This window comes from Onychostoma macrolepis, chromosome 18 (genome assembly GCF_012432095.1).
Source record: "Onychostoma macrolepis isolate SWU-2019 chromosome 18, ASM1243209v1, whole genome shotgun sequence".
Taxonomy (NCBI): domain Eukaryota; kingdom Metazoa; phylum Chordata; class Actinopteri; order Cypriniformes; family Cyprinidae; genus Onychostoma; species Onychostoma macrolepis.
Window position 1 is genome coordinate 14,260,780 of NC_081172.1, and position 21,940 is coordinate 14,282,719.

At 35.4% G+C, this 21,940-nt stretch overlaps 1 long non-coding RNA gene across 1 annotated transcript in view; it reads right to left on the minus strand.

Moving 5' to 3' along the window:
• Positions 1 to 339: 339 nt before the first annotated feature.
• LOC131524548 (uncharacterized) overlaps positions 340 to 21,940 on the minus strand; it is a 129,216-nt gene continuing 107,615 nt past the window's right edge. Inside the window, exon 8 of the long non-coding RNA XR_009266999.1 lies at positions 340 to 472. This is a non-coding gene — a long non-coding RNA (uncharacterized LOC131524548). The remainder of the gene's footprint in view (positions 473 to 21,940) is intronic.

Sequence of the window (21,940 nt, forward strand, 5' to 3'; positions counted from 1 at the left end):
ACTCTGCAGAGCACATCAGTGCACAGGGATGACAAACCTGTCAAGTGGCATAATCTAAGAGGCAATCGTAACATCCTCAGAAAACCATAGAGCTGCGCCCCCTTCCTTCCTCCCCCTCTACCCACAATCCCCTAATAATGGAGCATCCATAAATTCCGGGTCTACCGCAAGACAGCAGGTTCACACGTAATAGCCAATGGCATGGAGGGATGATAAATACAGGGGAAAATGGTTGTCAGGCTGGGAGCCCGGGACCTTGTTACAGAGTCTTAATTTTCGCCCATGCCCAGGCACCCTTTATCACCAGCTTGTTGCGAGGTGATGTCTTTTTTATTCTCTCTGTGATGGAGTTTGGGTGTCATCTGATGTCCTTTCAGTGGAGCCCAATGTGTTGCTCTCTCAGGGTCCTGCGTCTCAGTAGATTTATGGCTGGGTGCTGGTGGGTTTGGTATGGGTTGCCAATAAGCTAAGCCTGTTTAAGGAATGAGATGAAGTGAACTTCAGTGGTACTTATTTGACTTTAGAAAATGAGAAGCGTCTTCTCACACAAAGCGATGGAGACATTGGCTCTGGTAAGATTCAAAGCTGTTGGCCTTGAGTTCTACAAAACCAGCTTTAATGAACTACATTTTTATTTCATATCACTTTATTTCATATTGTATTTCACATTTCATATTTCATATCATTCTTTATCATAAATCAGTATTTTCTACAACATTAAAAACAACAAGCAAAACTATAAAACCGTTCACGTCTTCCAAATACTTGTAGATAGTCCGCTATATTTATATAAGTAAATACATAATACAATATACACACACACACACACACACACATATATATATATATATATATATATATATATATATATATATATATATATATATAAATAATAATAATAATATTTCTATATACAGTATATATATACATATACATGTATATATACTAGTACTGTCAAAGTTAACGCGTTAATGCAAATTCATTTTAACAGCACTAATTTTATTAACGCGTGATTAACGCAGCACGCATTTTCAGTTTGACCCATGGCCTAGCCTATAGTTTGAAAAATGGAGATGCACATTGTTGCCAACTTAGCGACTTTGCAGACCCCTTTAGCGACCCACTTCAAAAAAGTGCCTAGCGACAAATCTTTAGGATTTGCCCAAACTTTATTTAGTTTCTGAGACTTGCTGATACTGTCGCGCGAGCGCGAGGTCTTGCTGTCCCAGTGAGTCTGCTCTGTTCAGCAAGCGGCGAAGAGGAGCAGCGCTTTCAGTTAAACACAAATATTATGTTGCTTCTCTAATTTTACATGCAAGTATAGCCGAAATCACAGCACAGCTATTATCATTATGTGTATTTGATTTCATCAGACGACGGCCCGATTATCAGGATTGTTGTGCAGATTAACGTCTTGAAAGGGAGAACTGGTTGTGTAGTCTTAATGGGTTGCATTTCAGTCACTATTTCATATTCATTCCATTGTCTGACAACAGAAACAGTAAAACATATCAATGAAAACAGTTTTATTGAGAATTTAGCTGCATCAAAATACAGTATGTGGACACAGAGAGGCAAACAAATCTAATAATAAATAATACATGTACATTTTGCATTTTCAGAAGAAGTGAGCTGCCTGTTGTGCAAAAATGTAAACGGGTTTGTGTAAGTAAATTTCTCAGTGCAGAGAAAGAGAAGTAATGGGAACCTGGAATTTCTTTTTTTCTTTTTCTGTGTCTAATAGACATGAACAAGTTCTTTGAAAAACATCTATGACCTTTGAAAGATGTCTACTCTTCATGCTCCACGTTGACTATGGTTTCAATAATAATACACATACATTTGCATAAAGCATCCATATTTGTCCATGCCCATGTTGATAAGAATATTAAAAACTTAAAAAGTATTCATTTAAGGTACATTTAGAACAAATAAAAATGTGTGATTAAGTTGCGATTAATCACGAGTTAACTCACGACAATCATGCAATTAATCGTGATTAAAAATTGTAATCGATTGACAGCCCTAATATATACATGTATGTGTATATATAAATATATATATATATAAATATATATATAGACACACATATACATATTTCCTAATTTCCTCACAAAGAAGCAGTGTACATTAATATTTTATTTGTTTTTTATGAATTCAAAACAAAAACACAATGTCTTGTCTTAGTACAAAATGAACTCCTTTATATATTCATGTAGGTATTTTGGTGATGCATTCTAGGGTTAAAGCTGCTACAAAACGTTTTCACACTAGTGGCACAAATCAGGTAAAAATATGCATGTATATAGTTACAAAACAGTCTTTTTCAAAAACTGCCCTCATCCGTAATTGGTATGGCCAAACCAGTCTCGAATATGTTTTGCAATGTTTTGATAGTGCCCCAGAGCCAAAAGGTTTACACTTTTCCAGGAAAATGTAAGCTGAGATAAGAGAAAATATCAAATGAATTAAATGATTAAATCAGCTTAAAGTGTATCATAAATAACTCAGCGGTTTATAAAATATGAGAAAATGCACCCAAGGTTTACTGCTTTGCAATTAAGCGAAGAAAAAGAAAATGATAAAACATAAAAAGAGAGAAGGTATTCGGTGTGTGTTTGGTTTATAATGACCCGGCTTCAACATCAGAAAGAACAGTGACAAGAGAGCAGCAAAAAGCCGAGGCTGGAGCAGTGGGAAGGTTATCATGTCACCAGGTGTCAGGACTCGAGCCCATAAAGCGTATTACACCAGACCTCAGAGAAAGAAAGAGAGGGAGGGAGAGAAGGGCTAGAGAAAACTGCTATTGACCTTTGTGGAAGAAAGCTGACATCATAAAGTGCAGTCTGCTGGCGACCAAATGGGAATGCCATCGCAGATTAAGGACTTTTTAAATTATGCATTTGGTTCAGACTCCCAGGGCGAGGCGGGTGTATGAGAGATGGAGCCGTGAGAATATAATGCATTTAGTGGCAGTCTGCTAAAGTAGGAGATACTCCAGAGAGCGGCTAACTAACTGGGGTTTGCGAAGGGAGGGCGAGTTAAGTGAGGTTGGTCATCAATAATAGTGTGTTAAACTATATGGGGTGTTTCACTAATTAATACTAAACTGTCAAATTATGGTGAAGCAGTGATTTAACAACACCGAGAGGTGGTGTGCGCACGCATGCGCATACGTGTCTGCCTTTTTCGGCGCATCAAAGGAACAGCGGCTTTCTCCAAGATGAATGCCGAACTAAACTAATTAAGCTCCCAGCATGCATGCCACACACATACCTGCTGTTTGTATTGTGTTGGCGTCTTAGATTTAAATATTAAACAATATTCCCTTTATAAAGTGTATATTAGGCTCAGGATCATTCGATGACCTAATTTTGCAAAACTGCTTGCTTTCTTTTTTTTTTCTCTTCAGGACAGATTAATATTTCTCATAAATCCTCTGTTAAATTGCAAATTAGCTCATTTTACTGAATGCTGATGTTTTTACATTAACTACATATTTAGTAACACTTTATAATGAATAAACAAAATATCTTGTAGTATGGTCATTAATAAATATTAAATGTTTCTTAACATATCCTTAATTAATGCACAATCATTACACATGAAAATGTATTCAAGTTATAAAGTCATAAAATAATATACAAATTGTATTATGTTATATATTTTAAAGATACAGTAACTCATGATCATTATTTTAATCATGTAATTTTGTTTATAATATAATGTAATGTAATTTTATAATATATTTTATATTACACCCTGAAACAGGACAGATTGATATTTCTCATAAATCATCGGTTAAATTACCTAATTTTGTCACATATTAAGCAACATTTTATAATAAATAATAGAGTAAATTAATAAAATGTGCTGTAGTAGATTCCTTAAACATCACATAATCCTTAACAGACCATTAATAATTCATATATTTCAATATAATTATAATAATATAATATAAATCATTTAATATAATTAAAATATGAATATAAACATTAAAATTATAAAGTCAAGATATATTATAATACAATAAATTTATCTAATATAATCCTAATTATATTATATTTAAAAAGTACAATAACTCATTTTATTATTTTATAATGTAATACTGTTTAAAATAATTATTTTTGTTTTACAATTGCTGTTTGTTAGTGTATTAATTCAAGCTAATATAAAGTGTTGTCATATGCTAATAAGCTTTAGGAATTAAAGTATGCCACATCTTATGAACAGTTTTGCTAATTTCTAAAGTATTTTCATGCATATTGGCTATATGTGTGTGAGGTAAAGGACAGGTCAGCAGGGCTGAAACAAAGGCTGTGCATATGGGTTGTTGACCTTGAGAGTAAGGGGTGAATTTGGGGAGAGGTTAATAGTTACCATAAAGAAAATTAAATCCACAGTGTACAGTAATTCATGGCCTTCCCATCGCAAGCACCAGCGTTCAGGGCTCTGATGGCCGAGGGATCATCTGGGAGTCACTGTGCTGGGCTTCCGGAGGATAAGAGGAGATATAATATGTCCAGTTAAAGATCAAACCGCTGCCGAGTCACTAATTGCTTCAAAATTAACATGCGGCCTCATTCGATACATACAATTACTCAGTCCAGCTTTAAAACAAATCGTTTTAGCGTTTAAAATTAAATTAAATAAAATAAATTATGTGAATACTGTTAAAACAATATTTTAGTGCACAGAAAGCGTGCCAGTATGACAATGACCATAACTCTACATGTCTCCTCTTTACAACAAGTATATATACTGACTGTGTTTAAAGGAGCCACCAGCCATATTCTCCTCAGTCAATGAAAAAAGGAAGTTTTGCAAACATTAGCAACTTGGATGTTCAACACATGTCTGACCTTTCCAAATGCCATGAAAAAGTATAGATTCCAGTAGAAAAGGAAAAGGGAAAAGAATAAAAGCTCACCAAAAAAAAAAAAAACGTGATAATGTGATATCTCTGACTTCTGGGGGTGTCTGGCGTTTCAGAGGGATTTCTAAAGGTCACCATGAGGGGGAAAAGTATATTCCTCTGATGAAAGTAGCCCGGAATTTATAAGATCCCCAGGATCCAGTGACAAAGAAAGAAGAAGAAAGAAAAACGTCAAATCTAAATGATCCCTTCCATGTACAATCAATAACATGAAAGGTAAAATGTGCACTGGTAATTTAAAGAGACTCTCAACCTCCTGACATCCTCCATTCCTGTCTCACTTTCTAACCCACATATATTCTTCCTCTCTCCCTCACACACACACACACACACACACTTTTAGTCATGTAAAAGAATCTTGGGATGAATCTCCTTCTTATATTGCATAGAGTATATTTTTGTGACGTTTGGTCAAAATTAATAATTTCTGGGGTGATATGCACCCTGGGGATGAATAGAGGAGAAATGAATGGGCTATTAAGGGAATATAGAAATCCCTTAATTCATACTTAAGGAAAAGGTGGATTTTCTGTAAACAAAGAGCAGGTTAAGAGGAGACCAGAAGCTGTTAGGATTAATTTATTGACTGTAACTCCACGGTATTCTCTATTCATAACCTACAGTCCTAATTAAAGTTGTGAATAATAATCCATAATCGTCTGTTCTCTATCTAAGTTAAAACAAAGGTGCAATAATGGTTTTTAAATTAGGATGTAAAACAATTTACAAATGTCCCCAATGTGCCTTAAATTCAGTGAATAGTACAGAATAATACTGCCAGCATTAACAGTAGAAATAATTATCTGTCTTATTTTCTTGTTGCAAACAGAAGGTTATCATTTAAATAATAATAATAATTTATTATTACTAATATTATAATTAATAATAAACTAAAACTATTATTTAAAAAAAATATATGTATTATTATTATTATTAGTAGTAGTAGTAGTGATGGTGGTGGTAGTATAATAATAATAATAATAATAATATTACTATTAGTAGTATACCTATTATTATTATTATTAGTAGTAGTAGTAGTAGTAGCAGTAGTAGTAGAGAGTTATATTAATAATAATGTAAAATCTAAAATGGCATGATCAGTAGATGAATCAAAACTTTTATTATATGCAATATACTATATCCAAACGCTATATTTTTTATTATATCCAAACTTTTTATTATCTTCATTGAAAAACGATTTATTAAATTAAATAAATTAGATTTTAAATAATAATAATAATGCATAAATACTGCATTTTTCCAACTTGTACGTTTGGTTTGCATTCACTGGCGTTATAGTCTCATTACAGGATTGTGCAGAAATGCCGCTAAGCTCTGGATTTTCATTTCTCAGGCCACTCCACTGTGCACGACAAAGGTTGCCTGATATTTAATGTGTTTTTTATTTGGGAAGATGAAAGGGCTGTGGGATTTCTCACACGCCTGTGGGTTGTCAGTGCTAATAGAAAAGATTGGTGAATTGGTCGGAATCCGGGAGCAGAGTCGTTTTGTTAATCCTGCTCCTCGGTGCTGTGCTGAGACTGCTTGTATTTACATATGCAGAGGATCCCGCTGTTTCGAGAGCTCCATTCAGCAGACAGCGCAATTAATCATCCCCAAATCCTCCTGCCGTGCAACAGACGACCCCAGCCCGACGTGCTGCCACGGAGAGAGTGCAGGTGTGAATCAAGTTGCTCAAAAAACTCCTCTAAGTCAGTGCTTTCTCTTTTATGATTCCCTATCTATCCTTTTACTCATCTTCCAACAAAGTTCAGTCTGCGAATGACCTCTGCTAGTGTTCACCTTGAAATTAAGTCATGCTCTGAGAGACAGTACCTTTGATGCACTTTAAACTCTTTACAGCAAGTTATTTTCATGCCAGCAACAGCATTACCAATTATTAAGCATATTCATAGGCCTTCTACTGTAAGATAGTGCCTATTTGTTTATAAGGAGTAACAAAAATACACACACACATATATATATGTATGTATATATTCAGTACGTACCTCGAATCGGGGGTCACGGTTCGATACGATTTCTTTACAACAGAACAAAAACAAAATAATTTTTTCCACCTAGATGTGAAAATACTAAATATTATTACATTATGTTATATATATATAAAATCTGCAGTACATGTATACATACAAGGAATAAATTCTTGAAATATATTTGATTTAGTTTACAGATAAACAAGGGGAAAAAAACAGGAAACTCAAATGGCAGAAAGCGACATCTTATTTGTTTTCTTTATTTTACGAAAGCACTATGTTTTGTTTTCATTGTGAGTGTACACAAATAAAAGCAGATCTTTATACAGTCATGCATTATTAATAAGACAATAAGTGTTTAAGGTTGATTCTGCTGGTATAAGGAAATGCCGGAGCGCACGCACACACACACACACACACACACACACACACAAAACACATCAGTTCCAGCATTGCTAACTTGACAGCACAGTTGGTACTTTATCAAAATAAAATACAGTGAACCAAACATCAGCGCGCCCACCTCTCTCTCACCACTGGAAGTACAAAGCCTATAATTTACATAATAAATAATAGTTTAGCATTCAGATATGTTACATCGCAAATATGGAAATATTATGGAATATTTGGATTTGTGCCGAATGAGAGAGGTAGGACACACGAGCACAAAGTTCCATTTCACAAACAGTTGAGTGTGCAAGCCTTTAAATTATACTCGTCAGTCTATGTGAAAGAGGCATTCAGAATCAGCACATGGTCACTGTCTGGGGGCTTTGTTTGCAAGTGTGCAACTCATGGCATTCGCTGTTCTTCTGCTGGCGGTTATCAAACAGCGTTGCATTCCTACGGGCGCTCCCTTCTGGATTGGGGGTGAAATGTATATGTATATATGTATTTATATATGTATGTATACATATATATATATATATATATATATATATATATATATTAGTGCTGTCAATCGATTAAAAAAACGAATCGCGTTAATCACAGTCATGGACTGTGATTAATAATGATTAGTCACAAATTTAAAATACTAGGATTTACCTGTAAATGTGTTGAAATAAAGAAATGCATGACAAACTAGTTTAAGGAAACAGAACCTTTCACACTTCCACCAGGTATGAGACATAATCCTTATTATTCTTTTATCATTATTCTTTTGTTTTTATTCAGCCATTATCAGCCTTTATACTGGTAATAAAACGTTTACCAAGCCACATCGCGTCAATCCCAGTATACATTTACACAACTATTATCAAAAGTACTTCTAAATAAATACAACAAAACATTTCTTGCGACCTTACGTGAAGTATTATGACAAAATGCATTATGAAGAAGAATTGGACCTGTTTTGCAGGTGCATTAGAGCTAATATTAGCATCATGCTTTATAAGACAATTTATGAGATTAATAGTACACTTTTACTCAGACCTCACTTCAAACTACCATCGAGTGTTTGTAATAACTTCCTTTTGCGATCACATGTGGAATTTGGTTGTTTACTGTTGTTAAAATATGCTATTTATTGCCTTTTATATCGCTGCACAAATTAACATTTCAGATGCACACATTCCACTCAAGAAAATTACATATAAACCATATCCTATCGTAATCATGTGTTTATTATCTTATGTAATCTATAGTGGCTGTTGTCATGTTTATGTTTACGTATGCTGTGTAAAAGCCATGTATGCTCTGGCTGAAACTCACGTTGTTGTGATGTTACAACGTCTCTCTGTTTTTAAGTTGCCAGTTATACATTAAAAGTATAATACACATTAGTAAAAGGATCTATTTTAATTTTTATTTGTCTTATACACTTTGGGCGGCCGTGGTACATTATAAAAGTAGCCCAAAAAATCACAACCCACGGCTCTGTAATTTTTCCCATGACTGTATTTTCAAAATAGCCCACTTGTGCCGTTAGTTACCCTGGCAACACTGGTTCGCTGTATTGTACCCTCAACACACAATGATAGATAACCTTCCGCCCTGCGATGACAGCAAGAAGTTGGGGTCAAACCTTATAAAACGATTAATTTGCGCTAAAAAAATATTAACGCGTTAAAATTTTTAGATTAGTCGCATGCGTTAACGTGTTAACATTGACACCCCTAATATATATATACACACACACAGATTTATATATTATACGGTCTCCTCTCCACCAATAAGCTGGAGTGTGGTGGGCATTCTGGCGCACTATGGCTGCCGTCGCATCATCGTCGGATGCTGCACCCCAACACCCACAATGTAAAGTGCTTTGAGGTGCCTAGAAAAGCGCTATATAAATGTAAGGAATTATACAATTACATATAATTATACAATTAAGAACTGAATAATACTGTATTATTAACTACATGTACTTACTATATGGTAAGGGTTACGATTATGGTTTAGTAATGCATAATGCACTGTTATTACTATAATAAGTGCATGTACTGTAAAGTGTATAACCTTTTTTTTTTTTTTTTTTAATGAATTACTAACAATAACGTCAGAACATTTAGCCTTCTATAGGGCTGGCAATCCATATTCTTTGTTGCTTTAGCCTGAACATGCTGAGGCCGAGGCCAATGTGTCAATAGTAATCAGCTATACTCAGAAAAATTATGGGAGGGACATTATCCTTCTTTTGTTTTTTTTAAACAAATCTCTCTGGACAATTTGATAACTTGTTGATAATGCCATGAGAGATTAAAAAGGAGCAACACAATATTCATTTACAACAACGCCACTGTAGCACTTTTCCACGATTGTCTCCAATCCAAACAGGCGTTTTGAATTCGTCTGACACATCGACCGCGGCCAACGTTAAAATCTTTGTGTTTATTCAGGTCCTCTTGTGTTATTGAACCCTCTAATTCACCTTTTAACTAAGAAGCTGATCCTCATCAACAATAGAAAGAAACCCGCTTTCTCCAGCATCCAGACAAGAACCCCGAGGCTTGTTCAGCATGTGGAACGTCTGAAGAAAACAACCAGAGGAAGGAGAACGGAGCTGGGAGAAGTCTCCCCCGACGGACTCCACAGCGTCTGATGTTTTTGCCGCTAAACTTCCTCCTGGTTCTTTCTCCACTGAGCCCTTGTGTCCAAACACACTTTAGGGCCAGCATGGGTAATTAATACACCTAATCACGTCCCTGCGCTGCTTCTATTGTGATGGTCTGACCACAGAACCAGCATCATATTTCTTTCCACACTTTCTTGCTCTCTCCCACACTCAGCTATTTCGGATCCAGCTGTTATGTTTTTCCTCTCCTTCAGCAATCAATAATTACTTTGATATTTGTGTAGAAGCCGTTGCGTAATCGATACGGGGGTCAAGGAAAGTAAATTGCAGTCCCCTGCCTAATGATTTTGTTTTGCTTGGCTTGATGAGAAAGATGTTTATTATCTGATTATAGGGCAGCTTTATGGGTGTCAACTTTTAGCCTCACCATCTATCAGGGGAGGCATTTCGCTGCCCACTTCATATCATTACACCCTACTGTGACATGTTAGAAGGTAGGATGTGAAATTCACACCCTGACGCTTGCCGAATTGTCTTACAGCTGTCGCCGATCGGTATCGTCCTCCTACATGCATCATTTTCATTAGAGATCTTCCGCTTTTCTCTGGAAGCACGACTGTGTCAACAATGATCAAAATAGACAAAATGTAAGTACTGACTCAGTCTTGAATTACTCATTTTGGCTACACAAGATAAATACAGGAATGCAGGGAATCCAGTAAGTCCACCACTTCATAGAGATAAAAGCAAGAAATGGTTCAAAAGTAACAGTAAAGACATTGATAATGTTACAAAAGTTTCGAGTAAATTCTGTTCTTATAACTTTTCTACTCAACAAAGACTCCTGAAAAGAGAGGAAAAAAATCCATCATAGTTTCCACAAAAATATTAAGCATCACAACTGTTTTCTATATTGATAATAATAATAATAATAATAATAATAAGATTTTTGAGCCCCAAATCAGTATATTAAAAAAAAATAATAATAAAAATCTTGAAAGGATAATGAATGCTGAAAATTTAGCTTTACGTTGCAGGAATACATTTTATTATTAAATATTTTACAACAGAAAATTGTTAATTTAATTTGTAACAATCATCAGAATAGAGAAAAAAATTAAGCACTGACTCAGCCTTGAACTGAATTTAACAATTCAATCTCTTCATAGAGATAAAATAGTAATAAACTGATCAAAAGTGACAGTAATAACATTGATAATAATAATTATTACCTTTCTATTAATCCTGAAAACTTTAAGGATTCACATTAAAGAATCCAGAAAAAGTATCATAGTTTTTACCAAAATATATATATTTGAAATATAAAATAATTATTTCAAGTTGTAACAATAATCTAAATAAATAAATAGTAAGTACTGAGTCAGCCTTGAATTACTCATTTTGGCTGCTTGGAAGTAACAAGATAAAGAAATACAGGGAATCCAATAATTCAATCTCTTCACAGAGATAAAATAGCAAGAAACAGCAAAGCACAAAGACAAAAACACTGCAGAACGCTAAAGCCCGCGATTCAAAGAATGTTTGATCATAACTTGATTGCGGTGTCTGTCTCACATGTACAGTCTGAGCCCTGCAGCCATACAACATGTAACAAAAAGGCCCACCTTCCTTTTGCCCAGCCCAAGGGCAACACAAAGCACAATAACAAACAGCTCAGGCAGCAGAAGCATCTGCTCTCCGGGCATGTGACTCTGCAGACAGATGTTGGAGCCCAGCTGTTAACACAAGATCATTTGTATGTTTGAGGAGCGGGATCCCATTTGGGCTTCCTCTGATGATTATTTCCCCCCTTCTTCTCACAATAATCTTCCTACAGCTCCATTGCTGTCTATTTTCCTCTTTCTCATCTTCTCGCATGCACACACACACACACACACACACAGAAAGAGAGACACTAACGTAAGCGCACATACTGTGAAAACAACTATGGCTTGACTGTACTTCAGGCCCACCCTGCAGCAGTGAGCTCAGGAAGTCCTATTATCTTCCATGTATGTACATGCTTGGTATCTCTAAGGCTTTACACCATACGCCTCTACATAAATTCACAATGCAAAGAGCAATTAATTGTTGGTGTAAAGATCTAGGCTATACATTTTATTGGTACAGTTTTGGAGTTGTATAGCTGAGTGAGCTTTATTATTAAGAAAATCTACACGTTGTAGCAAAAAACGGTATTGAATTTGATAAATAACAGACTGGGTGAATACTGTGACAGAACTGTTGAATTCAAACAAAAATGAAATGAAATGAAATAAAATAATGCATAGTATATAATAAATATATAAATGTTTATGAAAGAAATATCTTGAGCTCAACAAGGCTGCATTTATTTAATCAAAAATAAAGTAAAATAAGTAATACTGTGAAATATTATAAATTAAACTTAAATACTTTTATTTTTATTGTAATATATTTCAAAATGTTATTTATTCCAAAGGTGAATTTTCAGTAGCCATTACGCCATTCTTTAGTGTCAGAAATCATTCTAATATGCTGATTTGCTGATTCTTATTATTATCCATGTTGAAAACACGTATGTTTAATATTTTTGTAGAAAAGGCGATACATCTTTTTTTTTTTTTTGGATTCTTTGATGAATAAGAACAGTGTTTATTCAAAACAGACATCTTATTTAACATTATAAATGTATTGACTAGCTGAGTACTAAGCAGTAATTAAATAAATAAATAAATGCCTTCAAACTTTTGAATGGAAATTTATTTATAACCTGGACTAAAATCCAAAAGAAAAATCAAACAATCTATTTTGTACTCTTTTAAATAACACTACACTGCCTCAAATGTAAGACTGATATAGTGTTGGCACTATGTTGTTTATAGTTGTCTCTTGCACAATGCATGCATTGTCTTGTAAGTCATATTAGAGTCTCGCTGGAGTGTCATGTGAGTGTAGCAATCTTTTGAATGTGTAAAGACCCAGATTAGGCCGTTTTGATTCAAATTGAACTCACACACATAAACATCTACAGTAGTAGTGTCATAACTCCAGTCTTTGGGTCCTGTGTAGTATGTTATACCTTCTAATCAACCTGATTTTACATGTATTGTGCTCATGTCAGAAGGATTTAACACACGTCTACCCAAGAGAGACCTCTGTTTCGACATGCCTAATGAAAGGCAGGGAATCTGGCAAGCAAGTCATGCTACATCTTTGAAGTAAGTCTCATGGGTTCGCTTCTGTGATAATCTATCACATAATTTGTGACATAATGACTACAGTATATCAAATTTCAATGCACAAAAACTGGAAAATGCATTCAAAAAAATGGTATTCAAAATAATAAGATAAGACAGCACTCAAATATAATACTCTGCCTGCAGCAGCTTGCAAGATCAGCCAGTCCCTCAAGAAATTTGTGATCATCTATCACCTACTGTACACATTCAACCAGAAGGGGTGGTGATTGCTGTCTAAAAAAGAATTACACTTTTCTTAGGGGTGCTTGTTGTCTAAAAAGTAGCAGATGAAGTTCAAATTTGCAGACATTTGCACTGTTTACATGCTATTTAAAGCAATAATTCAGCCAAAAATAAAAACTGTCACTACTTTATTTACTTTCTCAGTTACAATTATGTTGTACCAAATCTGTATGCTCTCAAATCAAATATCGGATGACATTTGGTTACAAAACACTGAAAAATCTAAAAAAATAAAATTCATGACATTGTTGTCAAACCTGCACTATAGGCACCAATCTGTTATATTACTGCTAATTATCTATCTATCTATCTATCTATCTATCTATCTATCTATCTATCTATCTATCTATCTATCTATCTATCTATCTATCCGTCCGTCCGTCCGTCCGTCCGTCCGTCCGTCACTGAGAAGTGGTAATGTTTAGGGTAGGGGTGTATTTATGGATATTTTATTTTATATAAATATAATATAAGAATTTGTACATCTTTTCAGTCAAATAATTCAATCACATTTCAAACTGTTCATCTTTTCGCATAAAAACAAATATTAACAAATGCTGATTATATGTTGATAATATGCTCAATTGGTGCAAAAAAAAAAAAAAAAAATATATATATATATTATTATTATTATTATATATTATTATCAATGTTGAAAATGCCCGTGTTGCTTAAAAGATTATGGAGCATTCTTTTTCTTTCTTTCTTTCTTTCTTTCTTTCTTTCTATTTCAAATAAATGCTGTTCTTTCGAAATTTTAAAGATCAAAGAATCCTGGAGAAAAAAACAAACAAACAAACACTGTTTCCACAAAAAAAATATTAATCAGCAAAAACTCTTTCCAATGCTGATAATAATAATAAAACATTATTAATAACTGATAATAATTGAGCACCAAATCAGAATTTTAGAATGATTTCTGAAGGTTCATGCCACATAAATAAATCAACAAATTAATTTAGATTTTAATAATATTTCCCAATATTTATTGATTTATTTTTTTCCCGCCTTGGTGAGCATTAGAGACCTCTTTCAAAAGTATTTATAAAATGTAATTATTCCAAACTTTTGACCAGTAGTGTATGTTTACATAAAAGAAACTGCGACTGGTAACAAACAATTTCTAAGCTATATTCAATTTTTTATATTATGTACCTTTAAACTAACAAAAAGGTCATAGTCTTCTCCTTCTTTGATTATGAATTATGCATAAATCAATGTGATATCTAGAAAAAGGCTGCCACAAACCATGTTTTGTTTTGTTTGAGATAAAGGCGGTGTTGCTTTTAGTCTAACGCCCCCTCAGGAGAGCGCTGTATATCTGAGGCAGACACTCTATTACGCTGCCCCGGAATCTGACTGAGAGCAGCGGCAAGGTGATACAAGAAAGCCGGGTCGCAGCTCTGCTGCTTCCCCTTTCCCCAGCATCACCTCCATGGGGGCTTCCCTTCTATCCCTCTTTGGGAGAGGGACGGGAGCGGGCTCTGGGCTTCCTACCTGTTCTTCCTCGGCTGGGAAGTGGGGGGGAGCTTTAAATTCTTCCCTCCCAAGTTCAGAGTCAATTTGTTATCAAATCAAGCGTCGGCCGCCTGATTCATTGCTATTCAGCACTCTTGCTGATTTATATGCAGAATGTAAAACAGATGCCTTATGCGATACATATTTATGGTGAGCCCTGCTCTCACAAGATTTATTATAGCTTCTTTCATCGGGGTGTGCATGAGCAGCACCATGATGACTTGTATTTCCTCTCAGCTCTCAATGCCAAACTCATTAAAAAGAGGTGTGACTATTAATATACATTGTAATACTGACACCTCCTAATTTATAACCCCTCTGTCGGGGTGGAGAGTATTTTTTCTCCCTTCCCTGCTTGTCTGGGGGGATCCTTTTTGAGGCTGAGAGCGTGTGTATATTTGTGTATGGAGGAGAGACATCGAGTTTGCATTCCACGGATATATGTATCGGTGTGTCTATACGTATATCTGCTTGTGTGTGTGTTTTTGGGCGGTGTTTCAGGGCCTGTGTCTCTCTGAAGGGGGACCCGCTGTTCTCCACTATTGATTTATGGGGCTCTGTTCTTGTGTAGGCTCAGGGTTTTATAGGCCTCAGGCCCAAGCGTCTGAATCCCTTCTTAAATGTTCTCAGATCAGTCGGAACGGCACATGAGCTGATCTCCAGATAACGCCGCTGCAGAATGAAAGAGCGGATGACGTATTGGTCTAGAGCAGTGGTTCTTTTTTCAGGTGCCAGACCGCTTAAAGAGTAAATAATAACTATATTTTTCAAAGGACAAATTAAATAGTTTTAAATAGAGTAAAATGTATTATTAATTTACACTCGGCAGTATATTTTGAAATACCCTTTTTTACCCCAAAACATTTTGCTTGTGATCTACTTAGTTTTAATTAGTATCTAGATGTACCACTTAAACATATATTTGTACAACTGGATATATATATATTCTAAATATACAATATGAAACATATTGATAGCATTTTCAAATAAAAGTGTTTATGTATGCACATATATATTTATATTTATATTTATACTGCTAACTTAAACTTAACCACTTCTCAGCAATATAATATACATAACAGGAAGATAAATGGCAAACCAACAAACAAATGAATGAATGAATGATTATTATCATTATTACTTGTTTTGTTAAACACATGCATAACTGAAAATACATTATTTAAGTGAGACAATGTAAAACTTTCACAAATTAATGGTAAAACAATAATTAATATACAATAATTAATTTATTAAATGTATTAAGTTGATTAATCAAGAAATTCCATGTTTGTTCTTTTTGTCAATTACAATTATTATTATCAGCTAAATTAAGATAATTAGAGGTAAGCAGGCAATAAAATAAAATAAAATAAAATAAAATAAAATAAAATAAAATAAAATAAAATAAAATAAAATAAAATAAAATAAAATAAAATAAAATAAAATAAAATAAAATAAAATAAAATAAAATAAAATAAAATAAAAAGAAGAAAGGTTTTCAAAAAGTGTTGGGGACAAAGTTGGCTACAAAAAAAAAAAAAAAAATTGGCCAATGGTGCAGCTAATAGTGGAATAAACCTTATTTCACTCTGTAGCCTGGAAGCAATAAAGAACATCATATCACATAGAAATATGATGTTTTTAGACTTCTCTGTGTCCGTAGAAGGTTTATATAGTTGTGTCCTGATATAATGGGCTGTGGGCGCTTTGTGGCACCTTCCCCTGCTCAGTCCACTAATTGAGCTTGGGCAATGCGTTTTTGAATCCTGATGTAGGCTAATGATATTTTAACCAGCAGCTCTCCTATTGAGGAGACAGGGTATTCCCTCCACTAAGACTAATGAGAAAAGGTGGGCTGTTCTACTCTGCTGGCAAGCTATTCATGCACTGGGGGAGATGGACACAAAAAAAGAAAGGGTGTTAAAAAAAGTTTCAGTCCCAAAGGCCTGTGATGGGTGTTTTAGGCCCTACCATTGTGGCCTAAACCCTTCAAATGAGTGAATATTGGGGTGCTTAACTCAGCCCATCATGGGGGCCTTTATATGCGGTGGGTGACAGCTAACTGTGAGAGAAACCACCAAAATCCATTTCTTTTCTGTTTCTTTCTTTCCTCTTTTCTCATTGGAGTAAAGCCGCCAATAGGGCGATTGGTAAAATCCCCTTCAAAATGAGCTGGTTCCCACCCAGTACGATTAGCTCCTTATAGCGCACTTTCATATCAAGGCATACACACACATATGGATTCGTAGACACTCATGAAACCTTTTTGTTTGTGTGTGCTTTACAACTGATTTAAAATTTACATTTGCAATGGATAAAAATGTAATCAAATTATTTACATACTGAAATTCATAATTTGAATATAATAAAAATCGAGAAAAAAAAAAAAAAGACGGTTCAAAGACTTTACATTGTGGCAGACAAGTATGGCAGACAAGTATGGAAGTTTCCACCGTGGAATAAAAAAAAAAATAAGATGGTAATTGTGACTTTTACCTCACAATTCAGACTTTTTATTTTTCTCAGTTCTGTGGGGGGGAAAAAAGGCTGAAATGTGAGATAAACTCAGAATTCATAAGATTTTTTAAAAATCTTCCAATTCAGAGTTTATATCTCACAATTCCAACATTTTTTTCTCAATTTCAATCTCTCTTTTTCTCAGTCTCACAACTTTCTTTCTTTCTTTCTTTCCCCTGAATTCTGAGTTTATATCTTGCAATTTATTTATTTTTGCAAAAAAAAAAAAAAAATAGTAGTTTATATCTATAACTCCACCCCAAAATGAAAATTGTGTCATTAATCACTTACCCCCATGTCATTCCAAACCTGTGAAAGCTTACCGGATATGCTTTCTACATGTATTTACGATTTGAATGCAAACAGCGTATCCGGTATGCGACTGGCACACAAGAGCGTACGCACTTTGCGTCCAGTGGGGATTCACCAAAATGGCGCTACACTGAACCAGAGGAGACAAATTGTTGAATAAATTCGTTATTTTTTTTTTTTTTTGCGTACAAAAAGTGCCAAGACAGTGAAAATTGTTTGGCAGTCAATCGGAGAGTCACAAGCCTCCTGGTTTTCATCCAAAATATCTTAAATTGTGAAAAAGCTTTTACGGGTTTGGAACGACATGGGGGTAAGTGATTAATGACAAAATTTTCATTTTGGGGTGGAGTAACCCTTTAATGTTATAGTTTATATCTAGTTTATATACAAGTTTATCTCTCACAATTCTTGTCTCCCAAAATCGTGACTTTATATCTCACAATTCTGACTTTTTTTCTCAGAATTTGTGAAAAAAGTTGTAATTACTTTTTTTTTTTATCCCACGGTGGAAAATAGCATCCATATGAATAATGAGTAAAGTACACAAGATAACAAGTAATTACACTGAACAAAATTATAAACGCAACACTTGTTTTTGCCCCCATTTTTCATGAGCTGAACTCAAAAATCTAAGACTTTTTCTATGTACACAAAAGGCCTATTTCTCTCAAATATTGTTCACAAATCTGTCTAAATCTGTGTTAGTGAGCACTTCTCCTTTGCCGAGATACTCCATCCACCTCACAGGTGTGGCATATCAATATGCTGATTAGACAGCATGATTATTGCACAGGTGTGCCTTAGGCTGGCCACAATAAAAGGCCACTCTAAAATGTGCAGTTTTACTGTATTGGGGGGGTCCGGGGAGATCCGAAAACCAGTCAGTATCTGGTGTGACCACCATTTGCCTCACGCAGTGCAACACATCTCCTTCGCATAGAGTTGATCAGGTTGTTGATTGTGGCCTGTGGAATGTTGGTCCACTCCTCTTCAATGGCTGTGTGAAGTTGCTGGATATTGGCAGGAACTGGAACACGCTGTCGTATACGCCGATACAGAGCATCCCAAACATGCTCAATGGGTGACATGTCCGGTGAGTATGCTGGCCATGCAAGAACTGGGATGTTTTCAGCTTCCAGGAATTGTGTACAAATCCTTGCAAAATGGGGCCGTGCATTATCATGCTGCAACATGAGGTGATGGTCGTGGATGAATGGCACAACAATGGGCCTCAGGATCTCGTCACGGTATCTCTGTGCATTCAAAATGCCATCAATAAAATGCACCTGTGTTCGTTGTCCATAACATACGCCTGCCCATACCATAACCCCACCGCCACCATGGGCAATCCACAACGCTGACATCAGCAAAACGCTCACCCACACGACGCCATACACACTGTCTGCCATCTGCCCTGTACAGTGAAAACCGGGATTCATCCTTGAAGAGAACACCTCTCCAAAGTGCCAGACGCCATCGAATGTGAGCATTTGCCCACTCAAGTCGGTTACGGAGGTCCTGGCCTAATGTGGTTACACGTGGTCTGCGGTTGTGAGGCCGGTTGGATGTACTGCCAAATTCTCTGAAACGTCTTTGGAGACGGCTTATGGTAGAGAAATGAACATTCAATTCACAGCTCAGCTCTGGTGGACATTCCTGCAGTCAGCATGCCAATTGCACGCTCCCTCAAAACTTGTGACATCTGTGGCATTGTGCTGTGTAATAAAACTGTACATTTTAGAGTGGCCTTTTGTTGTGGTCAGCCTAAGGCACACCTGTGCAATAATCTTGCTGTCTAATCAGCATGTTGATATGCCACACCTGTGAGGTGGATGGATTATCTCGGCAAAGGAGAAGTGCTCACTAACACAGATTTAGACAGATTTGTGAACAATATTTGAGAGAAATAGGCCTTTTGTGTACATAGAAAAAGTCTTAGATCTTTGAGTTCAGCTCATGAAAAATGGGGGCAAAAACAAAAGTTTTACGTTTATAATTTTGTTCAGTGTATTTAGAACATAATAATAATAATAATAATAATTTAAAATTATTTATGAGCAAGCACTTGCAAAATGGACAATATAACAAGAAATATGGACAGTATCAATTCATTTTTGTAGTGATAGTGAGCATTTTAACCCTTCATTCACTAACTGAAATTAGAGCTTGTGCAGCTTCAATCCCACACACAGAACTGATGATCCAGGAAACAGAGCTTGAAATATGCAAAGTCAAAATATAAAGTGTCATGTAGAGGCCTGTCCTGTCTCCCACATTTCCCCAAGAGAGTCATACACGCTGACAACACTCAACTAGACTTTTGTGATTTTTTTAAACCCCATTTGGATGTAATCATTCATAATTACATTTCCGTACCCCCTTTTTTTTTGACTTCATCTCAAAGTAAATAAAAAAATGACTGGTGATCTTTGAAAAGTATCCTTTCACTTGCTTTGTGAACAGCCAAAGCAAAGCAAACAAATGCTTTTTCCTCTGAGAGCCCTTGAGATGCTTTCTTGCAGCGCATGAAGTTTCCTGCAATTGATGAGAAAGACCTGATTTTGCATTTCCATTTTTTTGGACTTGACCCTCTTCACCCGTAGGGAAAATAATGCTGACAAATTGAGGTTTCATTTAGAGGCATATGTTTGTGTAAGTTAAGTAACTTGTAAGCTCAAACGATTTGACTTCATTAAAGTTTGGGCAAAACAAATAAAGGCAAGTAATAAAATAAAAATAAATGCTGTACTATGGCCAGTTATAGTTGGATAGATCATAGACATAGTTCATCAGAAAATTAACAATTTCCTATTATTTACTCACCCTCATGTCATGTTAAACCTGTATTACTTTCATTCAAGGAACACAAAAGAAGAAATTCTGCACTGGTCGCTTTTAAAATGAGATTTTTTGGGACCAATTCTCACTATTAAATAGTTGCTTATTATGCCTATTATCAACACATTGGCTGTTTATTAGTACTTATAAAGCACATATTCTGCATGACCATATTCTACATCCCTAATCCTACCCAATACCTAAACTTAACAACTACCTTATTAACTATTAATGGACTATTATAAAAGTCATAGTTAACGGTTTGTTAATAGTGAGAATTTGACCTTAAAATAAAGTGTGACTTTTTTTTTTGGTGACCGATTTTCTTCACAAACGATATAAAATCACTAAAAAAAGTGTCATTATATATAAAACTTGCATTATATAAATTCCAAAATAACAATTTTATTTATTTATTTGTACATTTATTGATGCATTATTTTGGGATATGGATGTTTTCAATGATTTTACAAAACCCAACTGAATCAAACTGAATAACAACTTACATTTCTTTTCAAAGCTATCATAAACTTGGAATATATTTGTCATTTTTATGATATTGCTTTTACCTTTTTTTAAAGCTTGAAAGCTTCAGTGCCTATTTATTGGAGCTGCAATGAAAACAGCTACCACTATATTATTCAAAGTTTCCCCCTTTGTGCTCCACCGAGGAAAGGAAGTCAAACAGGTTTGGAACGACACGAGTGAGTAAATGACAACGAGAGACTGCATTTTCATTCGTAGGTGAACTTGCCCTTTAACCTCGAAATAGAGGAAAAAAGAGATGGCACTGTGGAAGAGAGAGACGTACACGAGAAGGAGCGAGAGAAACAAGTGGAGGAATGCTTTTAAGTTTTGTACACATTCTCTGTCTAGCCCTGTTCGCTCTCTCAGCCCACACTTTAGACTCTTTTATGTTACACGATCACTTGAATTTGAGCTCAGGAGGAGGCAATAGGTCCCTGGGTGAGAAAGCCCCAAACAAGCTATAGACCAGATGTATGATGTTATATGGTCAAACTGGCAAATACAAAAGAAGCAAAAACAAAAGGCATGAATTAAGGGAGAGGATTTCAAAAGTGTGTTTTCAAAACAGCCCAGCTGAGAGCTCAGATGCCTCTCCTCCCTCCTCTCTCTCTCTCTCTCTCCTTCTGCGTCTCTGCTCTCGCTCCCTTATATTCTCTCACTACCCCCCGAGACTAAATGCTTAAAAGGGGGAGGGAAAAAAGAATAGAATAGAGACCATTTTTGCTAATTAGTCGAGGACTTAACAGGCGCAGGATATGCCGCCGTAGTTTTTCATGTGCTGTCCACGGGCCGTCGCCCGGCCTGTGAAGTCGAGCCT